Below are 16,961 nucleotides of genomic sequence, written 5' to 3' on the forward strand. Positions count from 1 at the left end.
TTCCAGCAGATACAATACATAGTTTCACCAAGCTTCTTACGAAGAACTTGCAATTGTCAACCACGAAGGGACTCGAACCCTCAATCTTCTGATCCGAAGTCAGACGCCTTGTCCATTAGGCCACGTGGTCGCAGAAAGCAAGACTTTCACATTTTACAAGTGCTATTGTAAAATTGAAAAACGATTGGGGCACAGTGGAATCTTTGAAAACATACCTTATCATTTGTATTTTATTCAAGCATGTTACCTAGCAAAATGTTACCAGTTTTTGATCGTCTTTAGGTGTGATAAACTACTTGCTGGACTTTTCCTTGCAATAAAAGCTTTTGTTAAGCGCAAATAACACTAAATAGTTGGAGGTTGTTTTCTACCCTTTCCATATTGTTGGCCAGTATGGGGATTGAACCCATGACCTTGGCGTTATTAGCACCACGCTCTGACCATCTGAGCTAACCGGCCCATGCCTAAAGGTCTCATCCAACTCCACTAAATCCAGACAGTTTTCCAGAAAAGACATTCTAAAATGCAAGCAGCATAAAACTGTCAACTGAGTGTGAGTGCCTATCATCTTCAGTTGCAAAGTTCCCATTGAGGAAGCAAAAGGAAATGCCATTGTGTTGGGAGCATTGACGCTTCTAGCAGATACAATTCATGGTTTCACCAAGCTTCTTTCGACAAACTTCCAATTTTCAACCACGAAGGGACTCGAACCCTCAATCTTCTGCTCCGAAGTCAGACGCCTTGTCCATTAGGCCACGTGGTCACAGAAAGCAAGACTTTCACATTTTACAAGTGCTATTATAAAATTGAAAAACGATTGGGGCACAGTGGAATCTTTGAAAACATACATTATCATTTGTACTTTTTTCAAGCATGTTACCCAGCAGAATGTTACCAGTTTTTGATCGTCTTTAGGTGTGATAAACAAGCCTTTCCATATTGTTGGCCAGTATGGGGATTGAACCCATGACCTTGGCGTTATTAGCACCACGCTCTGACCATCTGAGCTAACCGGCCCATGCCTAAAGGTCTCATCCAACTCCACTAAATCCAGACAGTTTTCCAGAAAAGACGTTCTAAAATGCAGGCAGCATAAAACTGTCAACTGAGTGTCAGTGCCTATCATCTTCAGTTGCAAAGTTCCCATTGAAGAAGCAAAAGGAAATGTCATTTGTTGGGAGCATTGACGCTTCCAGCAGATACAATACATAGCTTCACCAAGCTTCTCACGAAGAACTTGCAATTGTCAACCACGAAGGGACTCGAACCCTCAATCTTCTGATCCGAAGTCAGACGCCTTGTCCATTAGGCCACGTGGTCGCAGAAAGCAAGACTTTCACATTTTACAAGTGCTATTGTAAAATTGAAAAACGATTGGGGCACAGTGGAATCTTTGAAAACATACCTTATTATTTGTATTTTTTTCAAGCATGTTACCTAGCAAAATGTTACCAGTTTTTGATCGTCTTTAGGTGTGATAAACTACTTGCTGGACTTTTCCTTGCAATAAAAGCTTTTGTTAGGCGCAAATAACACTAAATAGTTGGAGGTTGTTTTCTACCCTTTCCATATTGTTGATCAGTATGGGGATTGAACCCATGACCTTGGCGTTATTAGCACCACGCTCTGACCATCTGAGCTAACCGGCCCATGCCTAAAGGTCTCATCCAACTCCACTAAATCCAGACAGTTTTCCAGAAAAGACATTCTAAAATGCAAGCAGCATAAAACTGTCAACTGAGTGTGAGTGCCTATCATCTTCAGTTGTAAAGTTCCCATTGAGGAAGCAAAAGGAAATGCCATTGTGTTGGGAGCATTGACGCTTCTAGCAGATACAATTCATGGTTTCACCAAGCTTCTTTCGACAAACTTCCAATTTTCAACCACGAAGGGACTCGAACCCTCAATCTTCTGATCCGAAGTCAGACGCCTTGTCCATTAGGCCACGTGGTCACAGAAAGCAAGACTTTCACATTTTACAAGTGCTATTGTAAAATTGAAAAACGATTGGGGCACAGTGGAATCTTTGAAAACATACCTTATCATTTGTATTTTTTTCAAGCATGTTACCTAGCAAAATGTTACCAGTTTTTGATCGTCTTTAGGTGTGATAAACTACTTGCTGGACTTTTCCTTGCAATAAAAGCTTTTGTTAAGCGCAAATAACACTAAATAGTTGGAGGTTGTTTTCTACCCTTTCCATATTGTTGGCCAGTATGGGGATTGAACCCATGACCTTGGCGTTATTAGCACCACGCTCTGACCATCTGAGCTAACCGGCCCATGCCTAAAGGTCTCATCCAACTCCACTAAATCCAGACAGTTTTCCAGAAAAGACATTCTAAAATGCAAGCAGCATAAAACTGTCAACTGAGTGTGAGTGCCTATCATCTTCAGTTGCAAACTTCCCATTGAGGAAGCAAAAGGAAATGCCATTGTGTTGGGAGCATTGACGCTTCTAGCAGATACAATTCATGGTTTCACCAAGCTTCTTTCGACAAACTTCCAATTTTCAACCACGAAGGGACTCGAACCCTCAATCTTCTGATCCGAAGTCAGACGCCTTGTCCATTAGGCCACGTGGTCACAGAAAGCAAGACTTTCACATTTTACAAGTGCTATTATAAAATTGAAAAACGATTGGGGCACAGTGGAATCTTTGAAAACATACATTATCATTTGTACTTTTTTCAAGCATGTTACCCAGCAAAATGTTACCAGTTTTTGATCGTCTTTAGGTGTGATAAACAAGCCTTTCCATATTGTTGGCCAGTATGGGGATTGAACCCATGACCTTGGCGTTATTAGCACCACGCTCTGACCATCTGAGCTAACCGGCCCATGCCTAAAGGTCTCATCCAACTCCACTAAATCCAGACAGTTTTCCAGAAAAGACATTCTAAAATGCAAGCAGCATAAAACTGTCAACTGAGTGTGAGTGCCTATCATCTTCAGTTGCAAAGTTCCCATTGAGGAAGCAAAAGGAAATGCCATTGTGTTGGGAGCATTGACGCTTCTAGCAGATACAATTCATGGTTTCACCAAGCTTCTTTCGACAAACTTCCAATTTTCAACCACGAAGGGACTCGAACCCTCAATCTTCTGATCCGAAGTCAGACGCCTTGTCCATTAGGCCACGTGGTCACAGAAAGCAAGACTTTCACATTTTACAAGTGCTATTATAAAATTGAAAAACGATTGGGGCACAGTGGAATCTTTGAAAACATACATTATCATTTGTACTTTTTTCAAGCATGTTACCCAGCAAAATGTTACCAGTTTTTGATCGTCTTTAGGTGTGATAAACTACTTGCTGGGCTTTAGTAGAGAGGACGGATGGGTTTTTCACACAAAAATTCTTTGGATGAAGGTAGATTATTAAACTTGGGGAGCATGAACTAGCAGCTGACTTTCTTTTGGACTTTTCCTTGCAATAAAAGCTTTTGTTAAGCGCAAATAACACTAAATAGTTGGAGGTCGTTTCAACCCTTTCCATATTGTTGGCCAGTATGGGGATTGAACCCATGACCTTGGCGTTATTAGCACCATGCTCTGACCATCTGAGCTAACCAGCCCATGCCTAAAGGTCTCATCCAACTCCACTAAATCCAGACAGTTTTCCAAAAAAGACGTTCTAAAATGCAGGCAGCATAAAACTGTCAACTGAGTGTCAGTGCCTATCATCTTCAGTTGTAAAGTTCCCATTGAAGAAGCAAAAGGAAATGTCATTTGTTGGGAGCATTGACGCTTCCAGCAGATACAATACATAGTTTCACCAAGCTTCTTACGAAGAACTTGCAATTGTCAACCACGAAGGGACTCGAACCCTCAATCTTCTGATCCGAAGTCAGACGCCTTGTCCATTAGGCCACGTGGTCGCAGAAAGCAAGACTTTCACATTTTACAAGTGCTATTGTAAAATTGAAAAACGATTGGGGCACAGTGGAATCTTTGAAAACATACCTTATCATTTGTATTTTATTCAAGCATGTTACCTAGCAAAATGTTACCAGTTTTTGATCGTCTTTAGGTGTGATAAACTACTTGCTGGACTTTTCCTTGCAATAAAAGCTTTTGTTAAGCGCAAATAACACTAAATAGTTGGAGGTTGTTTTCTACCCTTTCCATATTGTTGGCCAGTATGGGGATTGAACCCATGACCTTGGCGTTATTAGCACCACGCTCTGACCATCTGAGCTAACCGGCCTATGCCTAAAAGTCTCATCCAACTCTACTAAATCCAGACAGTTTTCCAGAAAAGACGTTCTAAAATGCAGGCAGCATAAAACTGTCAACTGAGTGTGAGTGCCTATCATCTTCAGTTGTAAAGTTCCCATTGAGGAAGCAAAAGGAAATGCCATTGTGTTGGGAGCATTGACGCTTCTAGCAGATACAATTCATGGTTTCACCAAGCTTCTTTCGACAAACTTCCAATTTTCAACCACGAAGGGACTCGAACCCTCAATCTTCTGATCCGAAGTCAGACGCCTTGTCCATTAGGCCACGTGGTCACAGAAAGCAAGACTTTCACATTTTACAAGTGCTATTGTAAAATTGAAAAACGATTGGGGCACAGTGGAATCTTTGAAAACATACCTTATCATTTGTATTTTTTTCAAGCATGTTACCTAGCAAAATGTTACCAGTTTTTGATCGTCTTTAGGTGTGATAAACTACTTGCTGGACTTTTCCTTGCAATAAAAGCTTTTGTTAAGCGCAAATAACACTAAATAGTTGGAGGTTGTTTTCTACCCTTTCCATATTGTTGGCCAGTATGGGGATTGAACCCATGACCTTGGCGTTATTAGCACCACGCTCTGACCATCTGAGCTAACCGGCCCATGCCTAAAGGTCTCATCCAACTCCACTAAATCCAGACAGTTTTCCAGAAAAGACATTCTAAAATGCAAGCAGCATAAAACTGTCAACTGAGTGTGAGTGCCTATCATCTTCAGTTGCAAAGTTCCCATTGAGGAAGCAAAAGGAAATGCCATTGTGTTGGGAGCATTGACGCTTCTAGCAGATACAATTCATGGTTTCACCAAGCTTCTTTCGACAAACTTCCAATTTTCAACCACGAAGGGACTCGAACCCTCAATCTTCTGATCCGAAGTCAGACGCCTTGTCCATTAGGCCACGTGGTCACAGAAAGCAAGACTATCACATTTTACAAGTGCTATTATAAAATTGAAAAACGATTGGGGCACAGTGGAATCTTTGAAAACATACATTATCATTTGTACTTTTTTCAAGCATGTTACCCAGCAAAATGTTACCAGTTTTTGATCGTCTTTAGGTGTGATAAACAAGCCTTTCCATATTGTTGGCCAGTATGGGGATTGAACCCATGACCTTGGCGTTATTAGCACCACGCTCTGACCATCTGAGCTAACCGGCCCATGCCTAAAGGTCTCATCCAACTCCACTAAATCCAGACAGTTTTCCAGAAAAGACGTTCTAAAATGCAGGCAGCATAAAACTGTCAACTGAGTGTCAGTGCCTATCATCTTCAGTTGTAAAGTTCCCATTGAAGAAGCAAAAGGAAATGTCATTTGTTGGGAGCATTGACGCTTCCAGCAGATACAATACATAGTTTCACCAAGCTTCTTACGAAGAAATTGCAATTGTCAACCACGAAGGGACTCGAACCCTCAATCTTCTGATCCAAAGTCAGACGCCTTGTCCATTAGGCCACGTGGTCGCAGAAAGCAAGACTTTCACATTTTACAAGTGCTATTGTAAAATTGAAAAACGATTGGGGCACAGTGGAATCTTTGAAAACATACCTTATCATTTGTATTTTTTTCAAGCATGTTACCTAGCAAAATGTTACCAGTTTTTGATCGTCTTTAGGTGTGATAAACTACTTGCTGGACTTTTCCTTGCAATAAAAGCTTTTGTTAAGCGCAAATAACACTAAATAGTTGGAGGTTGTTTTCTACCCTTTCCATACTGTTGGCCAGTATGGGGATTGAACCCATGACCTTGGCGTTATTAGCACCACGCTCTGACCATCTGAGCTAACTGGCCCATGCCTAAAGGTCTCATCCAACTCCACTAAATCCAGACAGTTTTCCAGAAAAGACATTCTAAAATGCAAGCAGCATAAAACTGTCAACTGAGTGTGAGTGCCTATCATCTTCAGTTGCAAACTTCCCATTGAGGAAGCAAAAGGAAATGCCATTGTGTTGGGAGCATTGACGCTTCTAGCAGATACAATTCATGGTTTCACCAAGCTTCTTTCGACAAACTTCCAATTTTCAACCACGAAGGGACTCGAACCCTCAATCTTCTGATCCGAAGTCAGACGCCTTGTCCATTAGGCCACGTGGTCACAGAAAGCAAGACTTTCACATTTTACAAGTGCTATTATAAAATTGAAAAACGATTGGGGCACAGTGGAATCTTTGAAAACATACATTATCATTTGTACTTTTTTCAAGCATGTTACCCAGCAAAATGTTACCAGTTTTTGATCGTCTTTAGGTGTGATAAACTAGCCTTTCCATATTGTTGGCCAGTATGGGGATTGAACCCATGACCTTGGCGTTATTAGCACCACGCTCTGACCATCTGAGCTAACCGGCCCATGCCTTAAGGTCTCATCCAACTCCACTAAATCCAGACAGTTTTCCAGAAAAGACGTTCTAAAATGCAGGCAGCATAAAACTGTCAACTGAGTGTCAGTGCCTATCATCTTCAGTTGCAAAGTTCCCATTGAAGAAGCAAAAGGAAATGTCATTTGTTGGGAGCATTGACGCTTCCAGCAGATACAATACATAGCTTCACCAAGCTTCTTACAAAGAACTTGCAATTGTCAACCACGAAGGGACTCGAACCCTCAATCCTCTGATCCGAAGTCAGACGCCTTGTCCATTAGGCCACGTGGTCGCAGAAAGCAAGACTTTCACATTTTACAAGTGCTATTGTAAAATTGAAAAACGATTGGGGCACAGTGGAATCTTTGAAAACACACCTTATCATTTGTATTTTTTTCAAGCATGTTACCTAGCAAAATGTTACCAGTTTTTGATCGTCTTTAGGTGTGATAAACTACTTGCTGGACTTTTCCTTGCAATAAAAGCTTTTGTTAAGCGCAAATAACACTAAATAGTTGGAGGTTGTTTTCTACCCTTTCCATACTGTTGGCCAGTATGGGGATTGAACCCATGACCTTGGCGTTATTAGCACCACGCTCTGACCATCTGAGCTAACCGGCCCATGCCTAAAGGTCTCATCCAACTCCACTAAATCCAGACAGTTTTCCAGAAAAGACATTCTAAAATGCAAGCAGCATAAAACTGTCAACTGAGTGTGAGTGCCTATCATCTTCAGTTGCAAACTTCCCATTGAGGAAGCAAAAGGAAATGCCATTGTGTTGGGAGCATTGACGCTTCTAGCAGATACAATTCATGGTTTCACCAAGCTTCTTTCGACAAACTTCCAATTTTCAACCACGAAGGGACTCGAACCCTCAATCTTCTGATCCGAAGTCAGACGCCTTGTACATTAGGCCACGTGGTCACAGAAAGCAAGACTTTCACACTTTACAAGTGCTATTATAAAATTGAAAAACGATTGGGGCACAGTGGAATCTTTGAAAACATACATTATCATTTGTACTTTTTTCAAGCATGTTACCCAGCAAAATGTTACCAGTTTTTGATCGTCTTTAGGTGTGATAAACTAGCCTTTCCATATTGTTGGCCAGTATGGGGATTGAACCCATGACCTTGGCGTTATTAGCACCACGCTCTGACCATCTGAGCTAACCGGCCCATGCCTAAAGGTCTCATCCAACTCCACTAAATCCAGACAGTTTTCCAGAAAAGACGTTCTAAAATGCAGGCAGCATAAAACTGTCAACTGAGTGTCAGTGCCTATCATCTTCAGTTGTAAAGTTCCCATTGAAGAAGCAAAAGGAAATGTCATTTGTTGGGAGCATTGACGCTTCCAGCAGATACAATACATAGTTTCACCAAGCTTCTTACGAAGAACTTGCAATTGTCAACCACGAAGGGACTCGAACCCTCAATCTTCTGATCCGAAGTCAGACGCCTTGTCCATTAGGCCACGTGGTCGCAGAAAGCAAGACTTTCACATTTTACAAGTGCTATTGTAAAATTGAAAAACGATTGGGGCACAGTGGAATCTTTGAAAACATACCTTATCATTTGTATTTTTTTCAAGCATGTTACCTAGCAAAATGTTACCAGTTTTTGATCATCTTTAGGTGTGATAAACTAGCCTTTCCATATTGTTGGCCAGTATGGGGATTGAACCCATGACCTTGGCGTTATTAGCACCACGCTCTGACCATCTGAGCTAACCGGCCCATGCCTAAAGGTCTCATCCAACTCCACTAAATCCAGACAGTTTTCCAAAAAAGACGTTCTAAAATGCAGGCAGCATAAAACTGTCAACTGAGTGTCAGTGCCTATCATCTTCAGTTGTAAAGTTCCCATTGAAGAAGCAAAAGGAAATGTCATTTGTTGGGAGCATTGACGCTTCCAGCAGATACAATACATAGTTTCACCAAGCTTCTTACGAAGAACTTGCAATTGTCAACCACGAAGGGACTCGAACCCTCAATCTTCTGATCCGAAGTCAGACGCCTTGTCCATTAGGCCACGTGGTCACAGAAAGCAAGACTTTCACATTTTACAAGTGCTATTATAAAATTGAAAAACGATTGGGGCACAGTGGAATCTTTGAAAACATACATTATCATTTGTACTTTTTTCAAGCATGTTACCTAGCAAAATGTTACCAGTTTTTGATCGTCTTTAGGTGTGATAAACTACTTGCTGGACTTTTCCTTGCAATAAAAGCTTTTGTTAAGCGCAAATAACACTAAATAGTTGGAGGTTGTTTTCTACCCTTTCCATATTGTTGGCCAGTATGGGGATTGAACCCATGACCTTGGCGTTATTAGCACCACTCTCTGACCATCTGAGCTAACCGGCCCATGCCTAAAGGTCTCATCCAACTCCACTAAATCCAGACAGTTTTCCAGAAAAGACATTCTAAAATGCAAGCAGCATAAAACTGTCAACTGAGTGTGAGTGCCTATCATCTTCAGTTGCAAAGTTCCCATTGAGGAAGCAAAAGGAAATGCCATTGTGTTGGGAGCATTGACGCTTCTAGCAGATACAATTCATGGTTTTACCAAGCTTCTCACGAAGAACTTGCAATTGTCAACCACGAAGGGACTCGAACCCTGAATCTTCTGATCCTAAGTCAGACGCCCTATCCATTAGGCCACGTGGTCGCAGAAAGCAAGAATTTCACATTTTACAAGTGCTATTGTAAAATTGAAAAACGATTGGGGCACAGTGGAATCTTTGAAAACATACATTATCATTTGTATTTTTTCAAGCATGTTACCTAGCAAAATGTTACCAGTTTTTGATCGTCTTTAGGTGTGATAAACTACTTGCTGGGCTTTAGTAGAGAGGACGGATGGGTTTTTCACACAAAAATTCTTTGGATGAAGGTAGATTATTAAACTTGGGGAGCATGAACTAGCAGCTGACTTTCTTTTGGACTTTTCCTTGCAATAAAAGCTTTTGTTAAGCGCAAATAACACTAAATAGTTGGAGGTCGTTTCAACCCTTTCCATATTGTTGGCCAGTATGGGGATTGAACCCATGACCTTGGCGTTATTAGCACCACGCTCTGACCATCTGAGCTAACCGGCCCATGCTCAAAGGTCACATCCAACTCCACTAAATCCAGACAGTTTTCCACAAAAGACGTTCTAAAATGCAGGCAGCATAAAACTGTCAACTGAGTGTCAGTGCCTATCATCTTCAGTTGCAAAGTTCCCATTGAGGAAGCAAAAGGAAATGCCATTGTGTTGGGAGCATTGACGCTTCTAGCAGATACAATTCATGGTTTCACCAAGCTTCTTTCGACGAACTTTCAATTTTCAACCACGAAGGGACTCGAACCCTCAATCTTCTGATCCGAAGTCGGACGCCTTGTCCATTAGGCCACGTGGTCACAGAAAGCAAGACTTTCACATTTTACAAGTGCTATTATAAAATTGAAAAACGATTGGGGCACAGTGGAATCTTTGAAAACATACATTATCATTTGTACTTTTTTCAAGCATGTTACCCAGCAAAATGTTACCAGTTTTTGATCGTCTTTAGGTGTGATAAACTAGCCTTTCCATATTGTTGGCCAGTATGGGGATTGAACCCATGACCTTGGCGTTATTAGCACCACGCTCTGACCATCTGAGCTAACCAGCCCATGCCTAAAGGTCTCATCCAACTCCACTAAATCCAGACAGTTTTCCAAAAAAGACGTTCTAAAATGCAGGCAGCATAAAACTGTCAACTGAGTGTCAGTGCCTATCATCTTCAGTTGTAAAGTTCCCATTGAAGAAGCAAAAGGAAATGTCATTTGTTGGGAGCATTGACGCTTCCAGCAGATACAATACATAGTTTCACCAAGCTTCTTACGAAGAACTTGCAATTGTCAACCACGAAGGGACTCGAACCCTCAATCTTCTGATCCGAAGTCAGACGCCTTGTCCATTAGGCCACGTGGTCGCAGAAAGCAAGACTTTCACATTTTACAAGTGCTATTGTAAAATTGAAAAACGATTGGGGCACAGTGGAATCTTTGAAAACATACCTTATCATTTGTATTTTTTTCAAGCATGTTACCTAGCAAAATGTTACCAGTTTTTGATCGTCTTTAGGTGTGATAAACTAGCCTTTCCATATTGTTGGCCAGTATGGGGATTGAACCCATGACCTTGGCGTTATTAGCACAACGCTCTGACCATCTGAGCTAACCGGCCCATGCCTAAAGGTCTCATCCAACTCCACTAAATCCAGACAGTTGTCCAGAAAAGACATTCTAAAATGCAAGCAGCATAAAACTGTCAACTGAGTGTGAGTGCCTATCATCTTCAGTTGCAAAGTTCCCATTGAGGAAGCAAAAGGAAATGCCATTGTGTTGGGAGCATTGACGCTTCTAGCAGATACAATTCATGGTTTCACCAAACTTCTTTCGACGAACTTCCAATTTTCAACCACGAAGGGACTCGAACCCTCAATCTTCTGATCCGAAGTCAGACGCCTTGTCCATTAGGCCACGTGGTCACAGAAAGCAAGACTTTCACATTTTAGAAGTGCTATTATAAAATTGAAAAACGATTGGGGCACAGTGGAATCTTTGAAAACATACATTATCATTTGTACTTTTTTCAAGCATGTTACCCAGCAAAATGTTACCAGTTTTTGATCGTCTTTAGGTGTGATAAACTAGCCTTTCCATATTGTTGGCCAGTATGGGGATTGAACCCATGACCTTGGCGTTATTAGCACCACGCTCTGACCATCTGAGCTAACCGGCCAATGCCTAAAGGTCTCATCCAACTCCACTAAATCTAGACAGTTTTCCAGAAAAGACGTTCTAAAATGCAGGCAGCATAAAACTGTCAACTGAGTGTGAGTGCCTATCATCTTCAGTTGCAAAGTTCCCATTGAGGAAGCAAAAGTAAATGCCATTGTGTTGGGAGCATTGACGCTTCTAGCAGATACAATTCATGGTTTCACCAAGCTTCTTACAAAGAACTTGCAATTTTCAACCAAGAAGAGACTCGAACCCTCAATCTTCTGATCCGAAGTCAGACGCCTTGTCCATTAGGGCACGTGGTCGCAAAAAGCAAGACTTTCACATTTTACAAGTGCTATTGTAAAATTGAAAAACGATTGGGGAACAAAGGAATCTTTGAAAACATACCTTATCATTTGTATTTTTTTCAAGCATGTTACCTAGCAAAATGTTACCAGTTTTTGATCGTCTTTAGGTGTGATAAACTACTTGCTGGACTTTTCCTTGCAATAAAAGCTTTTGTTAAGCGCAAATAACATTAAATAGTTGGAAGTCGTTTTCAACCCTTTCCATATTGTTGGCCAGTATGGGGATTGAACCCATGACCTTGGCGTTATTAGCACCACGCTCTGACCATCTGAGCTAACCGGCCCATGCCTAAAGGTCTCATCCAACTCCACTAAATCCAGACAGTTTTCCAGAAAAGACGTTCTAAAATGCAGGCAGCATAAAACTGTCAACTGAGTGTGAGTGCCTATCATCTTCAGTTGCAAAGTTCCCATTGAGGAAGCAAAAGCCATTGTGTTGGGAGCATTGACGCTTCTAGCAGATACAATTCATGGTTTCCCAAACTTCTTTCGACAAACTTCCAATTTTCAACCACGAAGGGACTCGAACCCTCAATCTTCTGATCCGAAGTCAGACGCCTTGTCCATTAGGCCACGTGGTCACAGAAAGCAAGACTTTCACATTTTACAAGTGCTATTATAAAATTGAAAAACGATTGGGGCACAGTGGAATCTTTGAAAACATACATTATCATTTGTACTTTTTTCAAGCATGTTACCTAGCAAAATGTTACCAGTTTTTGATCGTCTTTAGGTGTGATAAACTACTTGCTGGACTTTTCCTTGCAATAAAAGCTTTTGTTAAGCGCAAATAACACTAAATAGTTGGAGGTTGTTTTCTACCCTTTCCATATTGTTGGCCAGTATGGGGATTGAACCCATGACCTTGGCGTTATTAGCACCAAGCTCTGACCATCTGAGCTAACCGGCCCATGCCTAAAGGTCTCATCCAACTCCACTAAATCCAGACAGTTTTCCAGAAAAGACATTCTAAAATGCAAGCAGCATAAAACTGTCAACTGAGTGTGAGTGCCTATCATCTTCAGTTGCAAAGTTCCCATTGAGGAAGCAAAAGGAAATGCCATTGTGTTGGGAGCATTGACGCTTCTAGCAGATACAATTCATGGTTTTACCAAGCTTCTCACGAAGAACTTGCAATTGTCAACCACGAAGGGACTCGAACCCTGAATCTTCTGATCCTAAGTCAGACGCCCTATCCATTAGGCCACGTGGTCGCAGAAAGCAAGAATTTCACATTTTACAAGTGCTATTGTAAAATTGAAAAACGATTGGGGCACAGTGGAATCTTTGAAAAAATACATTATCATTTGTATTTTTTTCAAGCATGTTACCTAGCAAAATGTTACCAGTTTTTGATCGTCTTTAGGTGTGATAAACTACTTGCTGGGCTTTAGTAGAGAGGACGGATGGGTTTTTCACACAAAAATTCTTTGGATGAAGGTAGATTATTAAACTTGGGGAGCATGAACTAGCAGCTGACTTTCTTTTGGACTTTTCCTTGCAATAAAAGCTTTTGTTAAGCGCAAATAACACTAAATAGTTGGAGGTCGTTTCAACCCTTTCCATATTGTTGGCCAGTATGGGGATTGTGCTATTATAAGTGCACAATAAGTGCTATTATAAAATTGAAAAACGATTGGGGCACAGTGGAATCTTTGAAAACATACATTATCATTTGTACTTTTTTCAAGCATGTTACCCAGCAAAATGTTACCAGTTTTTGATCGTCTTTAGGTGTGATAAACTAGCCTTTCCATATTGTTGGCCAGTATGGGGATTGTACCCATGACCTTGGCGTTATTAGCACCACGCTCTGAACATCTGAGCTAACCAGCCCATGCCTAAAGGTCTCATCCAACTCCACTAAATCCAGACAGTTTTCCAAAAAAGACGTTCTAAAATGCAGGCAGCATAAAACTGTCAACTGAGTGTCAGTGCCTATCATCTTCAGTTGTAAAGTTCCCATTGAAGAAGCAAAAGGAAATGTCATTTGTTGGGAGCATTGACGCTTCCAGCAGATACAATACATAGTTTCACCAAGCTTCTTACGAAGAACTTGCAATTGTCAACCACGAAGGGACTCGAACCCTCAATCTTCTGATCCGAAGTCAGACGCCTTGTCCATTAGGCCACGTGGTCACAGAAAGCAAGACTTTCACATTTTACAAGTGCTATTATAAAATTGAAAAACGATTGGGGCACAGTGGAATCTTTGAAAACATACATTATCATTTGTACTTTTTTCAAGCATGTTACCTAGCAAAATGTTACCAGTTTTTGATCATCTTTAGGTGTGATAAACTAGCCTTTCCATATTGTTGGCCAGTATGGGGATTGAACCCATGACCTTGGCGTTATTAGCACCACGCTCTGACCATCTGAACTAACCGGCCCATGCCTAAAGGTCTCATCCAACTCCACTAAATCCAGACAGTTTTCCAAAAAAGACGTTCTAAAATGCAGGCAGCATAAAACTGTCAACTGAGTGTCAGTGCCTATCATCTTCAGTTGTAAAGTTCCCATTGAAGAAGCAAAAGGAAATGTCATTTGTTGGGAGCATTGACGCTTCCAGCAGATACAATACATAGTTTCACCAAGCTTCTTACGAAGAACTTGCAATTGTCAACCACGAAGGGACTCGAACCCTCAATCTTCTGATCCGAAGTCAGACACCTTGTCCATTAGGCCACGTGGTCGCAGAAAGCAAGGCTTTCACATTTTACAAGTGCTATTGTAAAATTGAAAAACGATTGGGGCACAGTGGAATCTTTGAAAACATACCTTATCATTTGTATTTTTTTCAAGCATGTTACCTAGCAAAATGTTACCAGTTTTTGATCGTCTTTAGGTGTGATAAACTACTTGCTGGACTTTTCCTTGCAATAAAAGCTTTTGTTAAGCGCAAATAACACTAAATAGTTGGAGGTTGCTTTCTACCCTTTCCATATTGTTGGCCAGTATGGGGATTGAACCCATGACCTTGGCGTTATTAGCACCACGCTCTGACCATCTGAGCTAACCGGCCCATGCCTAAAGGTCTCATCCAACTCCACTAAATCCAGACAGTTTTCCAGAAAAGACGTTCTAAAATGCAGGCAGCATAAAACTGTCAACTGAGTGTCAGTGCCTATCATCTTCAGTTGCAAAGTTCCCATTGAGGAAGCAAAAGGAAATGTCATTTGTTGGGAGCATTGACGCTTCCAGCAGATACAATACATAGCTTCACCAAGCTTCTTACGAAGAACTTCCAATTTTCAACCACGAAGGGACTCGAACCCTCAATCTTCTGATCCGAAGTCAGACGCCTTGTCCATTAGGCCACGTGGTCACAGAAAGCAAGACTTTCACATTTTACAAGTGCTATTATAAAATTGAAAAACGATTGGGGCACAGTGGAATCTTTGAAAACATACATTATCATTTGTACTTTTTTCAAGCATGTTACCCAGCAAAATGTTACCAGTTTTTGATCATCTTTAGGTGTGATAAACTAGCCTTTCCATATTGTTGGCCAGTATGGGGATTGAACCCATGACCTTGGCGTTATTAGCACCACGCTCTGACCATCTGAGCTAACCGGCCCATGCCTAAAGGTCTCATCCAACTCCACTAAATCCAGACAGTTTTCCAAAAAAGACGTTCTAAAATGCAGGCAGCATAAAACTGTCAACTGAGTGTCAGTGCCTATCATCTTCAGTTGTAAAGTTCCCATTGAAGAAGCAAAAGGAAATGTCATTTGTTGAGAGCATTGACGCTTTCAGCAGATACAATACATAGTTTCACCAAGCTTCTTACGAAGAACTTGCAATTGTCAACCACGAAGGGACTCGAACCCTCAATCTTCTGATCCGAAGTCAGACGCCTTGTCCATTAGGCCACGTGGTCGCAGAAAGCAAGACTTTCACATTTTACAAGTGCTATTGTAAAATTGAAAAACGATTGGGGCACAGTGGAATCTTTGAAAACATACCTTATCATTTGTATTTTTTTCAAGCATGTTACCTAGCAAAATGTTACCAGTTTTTGATCGTCTTTAGGTGTGATAAACTACTTGCTGGACTTTTCCTTGCAATAAAAGCTTTTGTTAAGCGCAAATAACACTAAATAGTTGGAGGTTGTTTTCTACCCTTTCCATATTGTTGGCCAGTATGGGGATTGAACCCATGACCTTGGCGTTATTAGCACCACGCTCTGACCATCTGAGCTAACCGGCCCATGCCTAAAGGTCTCATCCAACTCCACTAAATCCAGACAGTTTTCCAGAAAAGACATTCTAAAATGCAAGCAGCATAAAACTGTCAACTGAGTGTGAGTGCCTATCATCTTCAGTTGCAAACTTCCAATTGAGGAAGCAAAAGGAAATGCCATTGTGTTGGGAGCATTGACGCTTCTAGCAGATACAATTCATGGTTTTACCAAGCTTCTCACGAAGAACTTCCAATTTTCAACCACGAAGGGACTCGAACCCTCAATCTTCTGATCCGAAGTCAGACGCCTTGTCCATTAGGCCACGTGGTCACAGAAAGCAAGACTTTCACATTTTACAAGTGCTATTATAAAATTGAAAAACGATTGGGGCACAGTGGAATCTTTGAAAACATACATTATCATTTGTACTTTTTTCAAGCATGTTACCCAGCAAAATGTTACCAGTTTTTGATCGTCTTTAGGTGTGATAAACTAGCCTTTCCATATTGTTGGCCAGTATGGGGATTGAACCCATGACCTTGGCGTTATTAGCACCACGCTCTGACCATCTGAGCTAACCGGCCCATGCCTAAAGGTCTCATCCAACTCCACTAAATCTAGACAGTTTTCCAGAAAAGACGTTCTAAAATGCAGGCAGCATAAAACTGTCAACTGAGTGTGAGTGCCTATCATCTTCAGTTGCAAAGTTCCCATTGAGGAAGCAAAAGTAAATGCCATTGTGTTGGGAGCATTGACGCTTCTAGCAGATACAATTCATGGTTTCACCAAGCTTCTTACAAAGAACTTGCAATTTTCAACCAAGAAGAGACTCGAACCCTCAATCTTCTGATCCGAAGTCAGACGCCTTGTCCATTAGGGCACGTGGTCGCAAAAAGCAAGACTTTCACATTTTACAAGTGCTATTGTAAAATTGAAAAACGATTGGGGAACAAAGGAATCTTTGAAAACATACCTTATCATTTGTATTTTTTTCAAGCATGTTACCTAGCAAAATGTTACCAGTTTTTGATCGTCTTTAGGTGTGATAAA

General features: G+C 41.2%; 51 non-coding genes across 51 annotated transcripts; all 51 read right to left on the bottom strand.

Moving 5' to 3' along the window:
- Window positions 1-57: 57 nt before the first annotated feature.
- On the bottom strand, window positions 58-130 carry trnar-ucg (transfer RNA arginine (anticodon UCG)). Its single transcript has one exon. It is a non-coding gene; the product is annotated as a tRNA-Arg (tRNA).
- Window positions 131-385: 255 nt separating this feature from the next.
- Window positions 386-459, bottom strand: trnai-aau (transfer RNA isoleucine (anticodon AAU)). Its single transcript has one exon. It is a non-coding gene; the product is annotated as a tRNA-Ile (tRNA).
- A 231-nt stretch (window positions 460-690) lies between these two features.
- On the bottom strand, window positions 691-763 carry trnar-ucg (transfer RNA arginine (anticodon UCG)). Its single transcript has one exon. It is a non-coding gene; the product is annotated as a tRNA-Arg (tRNA).
- A 180-nt stretch (window positions 764-943) lies between these two features.
- Window positions 944-1,017, bottom strand: trnai-aau (transfer RNA isoleucine (anticodon AAU)). Its single transcript has one exon. It is a non-coding gene; the product is annotated as a tRNA-Ile (tRNA).
- Window positions 1,018-1,247: 230 nt separating this feature from the next.
- On the bottom strand, window positions 1,248-1,320 carry trnar-ucg (transfer RNA arginine (anticodon UCG)). The gene has a single exon. It is a non-coding gene; the product is annotated as a tRNA-Arg (tRNA).
- Window positions 1,321-1,575: 255 nt separating this feature from the next.
- On the bottom strand, window positions 1,576-1,649 carry trnai-aau (transfer RNA isoleucine (anticodon AAU)). The gene has a single exon. It is a non-coding gene; the product is annotated as a tRNA-Ile (tRNA).
- Window positions 1,650-1,880: 231 nt separating this feature from the next.
- Window positions 1,881-1,953, bottom strand: trnar-ucg (transfer RNA arginine (anticodon UCG)). Its single transcript has one exon. It is a non-coding gene; the product is annotated as a tRNA-Arg (tRNA).
- Window positions 1,954-2,208: 255 nt separating this feature from the next.
- Window positions 2,209-2,282, bottom strand: trnai-aau (transfer RNA isoleucine (anticodon AAU)). The gene has a single exon. It is a non-coding gene; the product is annotated as a tRNA-Ile (tRNA).
- A 231-nt stretch (window positions 2,283-2,513) lies between these two features.
- trnar-ucg (transfer RNA arginine (anticodon UCG)) lies at window positions 2,514-2,586 on the bottom strand. The gene has a single exon. It is a non-coding gene; the product is annotated as a tRNA-Arg (tRNA).
- Window positions 2,587-2,766: 180 nt separating this feature from the next.
- trnai-aau (transfer RNA isoleucine (anticodon AAU)) lies at window positions 2,767-2,840 on the bottom strand. Its single transcript has one exon. It is a non-coding gene; the product is annotated as a tRNA-Ile (tRNA).
- A 231-nt stretch (window positions 2,841-3,071) lies between these two features.
- On the bottom strand, window positions 3,072-3,144 carry trnar-ucg (transfer RNA arginine (anticodon UCG)). The gene has a single exon. It is a non-coding gene; the product is annotated as a tRNA-Arg (tRNA).
- Window positions 3,145-3,501: 357 nt separating this feature from the next.
- On the bottom strand, window positions 3,502-3,575 carry trnai-aau (transfer RNA isoleucine (anticodon AAU)). Its single transcript has one exon. It is a non-coding gene; the product is annotated as a tRNA-Ile (tRNA).
- Window positions 3,576-3,805: 230 nt separating this feature from the next.
- trnar-ucg (transfer RNA arginine (anticodon UCG)) lies at window positions 3,806-3,878 on the bottom strand. Its single transcript has one exon. It is a non-coding gene; the product is annotated as a tRNA-Arg (tRNA).
- Window positions 3,879-4,133: 255 nt separating this feature from the next.
- trnai-aau (transfer RNA isoleucine (anticodon AAU)) lies at window positions 4,134-4,207 on the bottom strand. Its single transcript has one exon. It is a non-coding gene; the product is annotated as a tRNA-Ile (tRNA).
- Window positions 4,208-4,438: 231 nt separating this feature from the next.
- trnar-ucg (transfer RNA arginine (anticodon UCG)) lies at window positions 4,439-4,511 on the bottom strand. The gene has a single exon. It is a non-coding gene; the product is annotated as a tRNA-Arg (tRNA).
- A 255-nt stretch (window positions 4,512-4,766) lies between these two features.
- Window positions 4,767-4,840, bottom strand: trnai-aau (transfer RNA isoleucine (anticodon AAU)). The gene has a single exon. It is a non-coding gene; the product is annotated as a tRNA-Ile (tRNA).
- Window positions 4,841-5,071: 231 nt separating this feature from the next.
- Window positions 5,072-5,144, bottom strand: trnar-ucg (transfer RNA arginine (anticodon UCG)). Its single transcript has one exon. It is a non-coding gene; the product is annotated as a tRNA-Arg (tRNA).
- Window positions 5,145-5,324: 180 nt separating this feature from the next.
- Window positions 5,325-5,398, bottom strand: trnai-aau (transfer RNA isoleucine (anticodon AAU)). Its single transcript has one exon. It is a non-coding gene; the product is annotated as a tRNA-Ile (tRNA).
- A 230-nt stretch (window positions 5,399-5,628) lies between these two features.
- Window positions 5,629-5,701, bottom strand: trnaq-uug (transfer RNA glutamine (anticodon UUG)). The gene has a single exon. It is a non-coding gene; the product is annotated as a tRNA-Gln (tRNA).
- Window positions 5,702-5,956: 255 nt separating this feature from the next.
- On the bottom strand, window positions 5,957-6,030 carry trnai-aau (transfer RNA isoleucine (anticodon AAU)). Its single transcript has one exon. It is a non-coding gene; the product is annotated as a tRNA-Ile (tRNA).
- Window positions 6,031-6,261: 231 nt separating this feature from the next.
- trnar-ucg (transfer RNA arginine (anticodon UCG)) lies at window positions 6,262-6,334 on the bottom strand. The gene has a single exon. It is a non-coding gene; the product is annotated as a tRNA-Arg (tRNA).
- Window positions 6,335-6,514: 180 nt separating this feature from the next.
- On the bottom strand, window positions 6,515-6,588 carry trnai-aau (transfer RNA isoleucine (anticodon AAU)). The gene has a single exon. It is a non-coding gene; the product is annotated as a tRNA-Ile (tRNA).
- Window positions 6,589-6,818: 230 nt separating this feature from the next.
- Window positions 6,819-6,891, bottom strand: trnar-ucg (transfer RNA arginine (anticodon UCG)). Its single transcript has one exon. It is a non-coding gene; the product is annotated as a tRNA-Arg (tRNA).
- A 255-nt stretch (window positions 6,892-7,146) lies between these two features.
- trnai-aau (transfer RNA isoleucine (anticodon AAU)) lies at window positions 7,147-7,220 on the bottom strand. Its single transcript has one exon. It is a non-coding gene; the product is annotated as a tRNA-Ile (tRNA).
- Window positions 7,221-7,451: 231 nt separating this feature from the next.
- Window positions 7,452-7,524, bottom strand: trnar-ucg (transfer RNA arginine (anticodon UCG)). Its single transcript has one exon. It is a non-coding gene; the product is annotated as a tRNA-Arg (tRNA).
- Window positions 7,525-7,704: 180 nt separating this feature from the next.
- Window positions 7,705-7,778, bottom strand: trnai-aau (transfer RNA isoleucine (anticodon AAU)). Its single transcript has one exon. It is a non-coding gene; the product is annotated as a tRNA-Ile (tRNA).
- A 230-nt stretch (window positions 7,779-8,008) lies between these two features.
- Window positions 8,009-8,081, bottom strand: trnar-ucg (transfer RNA arginine (anticodon UCG)). Its single transcript has one exon. It is a non-coding gene; the product is annotated as a tRNA-Arg (tRNA).
- A 180-nt stretch (window positions 8,082-8,261) lies between these two features.
- Window positions 8,262-8,335, bottom strand: trnai-aau (transfer RNA isoleucine (anticodon AAU)). The gene has a single exon. It is a non-coding gene; the product is annotated as a tRNA-Ile (tRNA).
- Window positions 8,336-8,565: 230 nt separating this feature from the next.
- trnar-ucg (transfer RNA arginine (anticodon UCG)) lies at window positions 8,566-8,638 on the bottom strand. The gene has a single exon. It is a non-coding gene; the product is annotated as a tRNA-Arg (tRNA).
- A 255-nt stretch (window positions 8,639-8,893) lies between these two features.
- On the bottom strand, window positions 8,894-8,967 carry trnai-aau (transfer RNA isoleucine (anticodon AAU)). The gene has a single exon. It is a non-coding gene; the product is annotated as a tRNA-Ile (tRNA).
- Window positions 8,968-9,627: 660 nt separating this feature from the next.
- Window positions 9,628-9,701, bottom strand: trnai-aau (transfer RNA isoleucine (anticodon AAU)). The gene has a single exon. It is a non-coding gene; the product is annotated as a tRNA-Ile (tRNA).
- Window positions 9,702-9,932: 231 nt separating this feature from the next.
- trnar-ucg (transfer RNA arginine (anticodon UCG)) lies at window positions 9,933-10,005 on the bottom strand. The gene has a single exon. It is a non-coding gene; the product is annotated as a tRNA-Arg (tRNA).
- A 180-nt stretch (window positions 10,006-10,185) lies between these two features.
- trnai-aau (transfer RNA isoleucine (anticodon AAU)) lies at window positions 10,186-10,259 on the bottom strand. The gene has a single exon. It is a non-coding gene; the product is annotated as a tRNA-Ile (tRNA).
- Window positions 10,260-10,489: 230 nt separating this feature from the next.
- trnar-ucg (transfer RNA arginine (anticodon UCG)) lies at window positions 10,490-10,562 on the bottom strand. Its single transcript has one exon. It is a non-coding gene; the product is annotated as a tRNA-Arg (tRNA).
- A 180-nt stretch (window positions 10,563-10,742) lies between these two features.
- Window positions 10,743-10,816, bottom strand: trnai-aau (transfer RNA isoleucine (anticodon AAU)). Its single transcript has one exon. It is a non-coding gene; the product is annotated as a tRNA-Ile (tRNA).
- Window positions 10,817-11,047: 231 nt separating this feature from the next.
- On the bottom strand, window positions 11,048-11,120 carry trnar-ucg (transfer RNA arginine (anticodon UCG)). The gene has a single exon. It is a non-coding gene; the product is annotated as a tRNA-Arg (tRNA).
- Window positions 11,121-11,300: 180 nt separating this feature from the next.
- On the bottom strand, window positions 11,301-11,374 carry trnai-aau (transfer RNA isoleucine (anticodon AAU)). The gene has a single exon. It is a non-coding gene; the product is annotated as a tRNA-Ile (tRNA).
- A 559-nt stretch (window positions 11,375-11,933) lies between these two features.
- On the bottom strand, window positions 11,934-12,007 carry trnai-aau (transfer RNA isoleucine (anticodon AAU)). The gene has a single exon. It is a non-coding gene; the product is annotated as a tRNA-Ile (tRNA).
- Window positions 12,008-12,231: 224 nt separating this feature from the next.
- trnar-ucg (transfer RNA arginine (anticodon UCG)) lies at window positions 12,232-12,304 on the bottom strand. The gene has a single exon. It is a non-coding gene; the product is annotated as a tRNA-Arg (tRNA).
- A 255-nt stretch (window positions 12,305-12,559) lies between these two features.
- On the bottom strand, window positions 12,560-12,633 carry trnai-aau (transfer RNA isoleucine (anticodon AAU)). The gene has a single exon. It is a non-coding gene; the product is annotated as a tRNA-Ile (tRNA).
- Window positions 12,634-13,485: 852 nt separating this feature from the next.
- Window positions 13,486-13,559, bottom strand: trnai-aau (transfer RNA isoleucine (anticodon AAU)). The gene has a single exon. It is a non-coding gene; the product is annotated as a tRNA-Ile (tRNA).
- A 230-nt stretch (window positions 13,560-13,789) lies between these two features.
- trnar-ucg (transfer RNA arginine (anticodon UCG)) lies at window positions 13,790-13,862 on the bottom strand. The gene has a single exon. It is a non-coding gene; the product is annotated as a tRNA-Arg (tRNA).
- A 180-nt stretch (window positions 13,863-14,042) lies between these two features.
- trnai-aau (transfer RNA isoleucine (anticodon AAU)) lies at window positions 14,043-14,116 on the bottom strand. Its single transcript has one exon. It is a non-coding gene; the product is annotated as a tRNA-Ile (tRNA).
- A 230-nt stretch (window positions 14,117-14,346) lies between these two features.
- On the bottom strand, window positions 14,347-14,419 carry trnar-ucg (transfer RNA arginine (anticodon UCG)). Its single transcript has one exon. It is a non-coding gene; the product is annotated as a tRNA-Arg (tRNA).
- A 255-nt stretch (window positions 14,420-14,674) lies between these two features.
- On the bottom strand, window positions 14,675-14,748 carry trnai-aau (transfer RNA isoleucine (anticodon AAU)). Its single transcript has one exon. It is a non-coding gene; the product is annotated as a tRNA-Ile (tRNA).
- Window positions 14,749-14,978: 230 nt separating this feature from the next.
- On the bottom strand, window positions 14,979-15,051 carry trnar-ucg (transfer RNA arginine (anticodon UCG)). The gene has a single exon. It is a non-coding gene; the product is annotated as a tRNA-Arg (tRNA).
- A 180-nt stretch (window positions 15,052-15,231) lies between these two features.
- On the bottom strand, window positions 15,232-15,305 carry trnai-aau (transfer RNA isoleucine (anticodon AAU)). The gene has a single exon. It is a non-coding gene; the product is annotated as a tRNA-Ile (tRNA).
- A 230-nt stretch (window positions 15,306-15,535) lies between these two features.
- On the bottom strand, window positions 15,536-15,608 carry trnar-ucg (transfer RNA arginine (anticodon UCG)). Its single transcript has one exon. It is a non-coding gene; the product is annotated as a tRNA-Arg (tRNA).
- Window positions 15,609-15,863: 255 nt separating this feature from the next.
- Window positions 15,864-15,937, bottom strand: trnai-aau (transfer RNA isoleucine (anticodon AAU)). The gene has a single exon. It is a non-coding gene; the product is annotated as a tRNA-Ile (tRNA).
- A 231-nt stretch (window positions 15,938-16,168) lies between these two features.
- On the bottom strand, window positions 16,169-16,241 carry trnar-ucg (transfer RNA arginine (anticodon UCG)). Its single transcript has one exon. It is a non-coding gene; the product is annotated as a tRNA-Arg (tRNA).
- Window positions 16,242-16,421: 180 nt separating this feature from the next.
- On the bottom strand, window positions 16,422-16,495 carry trnai-aau (transfer RNA isoleucine (anticodon AAU)). The gene has a single exon. It is a non-coding gene; the product is annotated as a tRNA-Ile (tRNA).
- Between the last annotated feature and the right edge of the window lie 466 nt (window positions 16,496-16,961).

The sequence above is a fragment of the Pungitius pungitius genome, chromosome 21 (assembly GCF_949316345.1).
Source record: "Pungitius pungitius chromosome 21, fPunPun2.1, whole genome shotgun sequence".
Taxonomy (NCBI): Eukaryota; Metazoa; Chordata; class Actinopteri; order Perciformes; family Gasterosteidae; genus Pungitius; species Pungitius pungitius.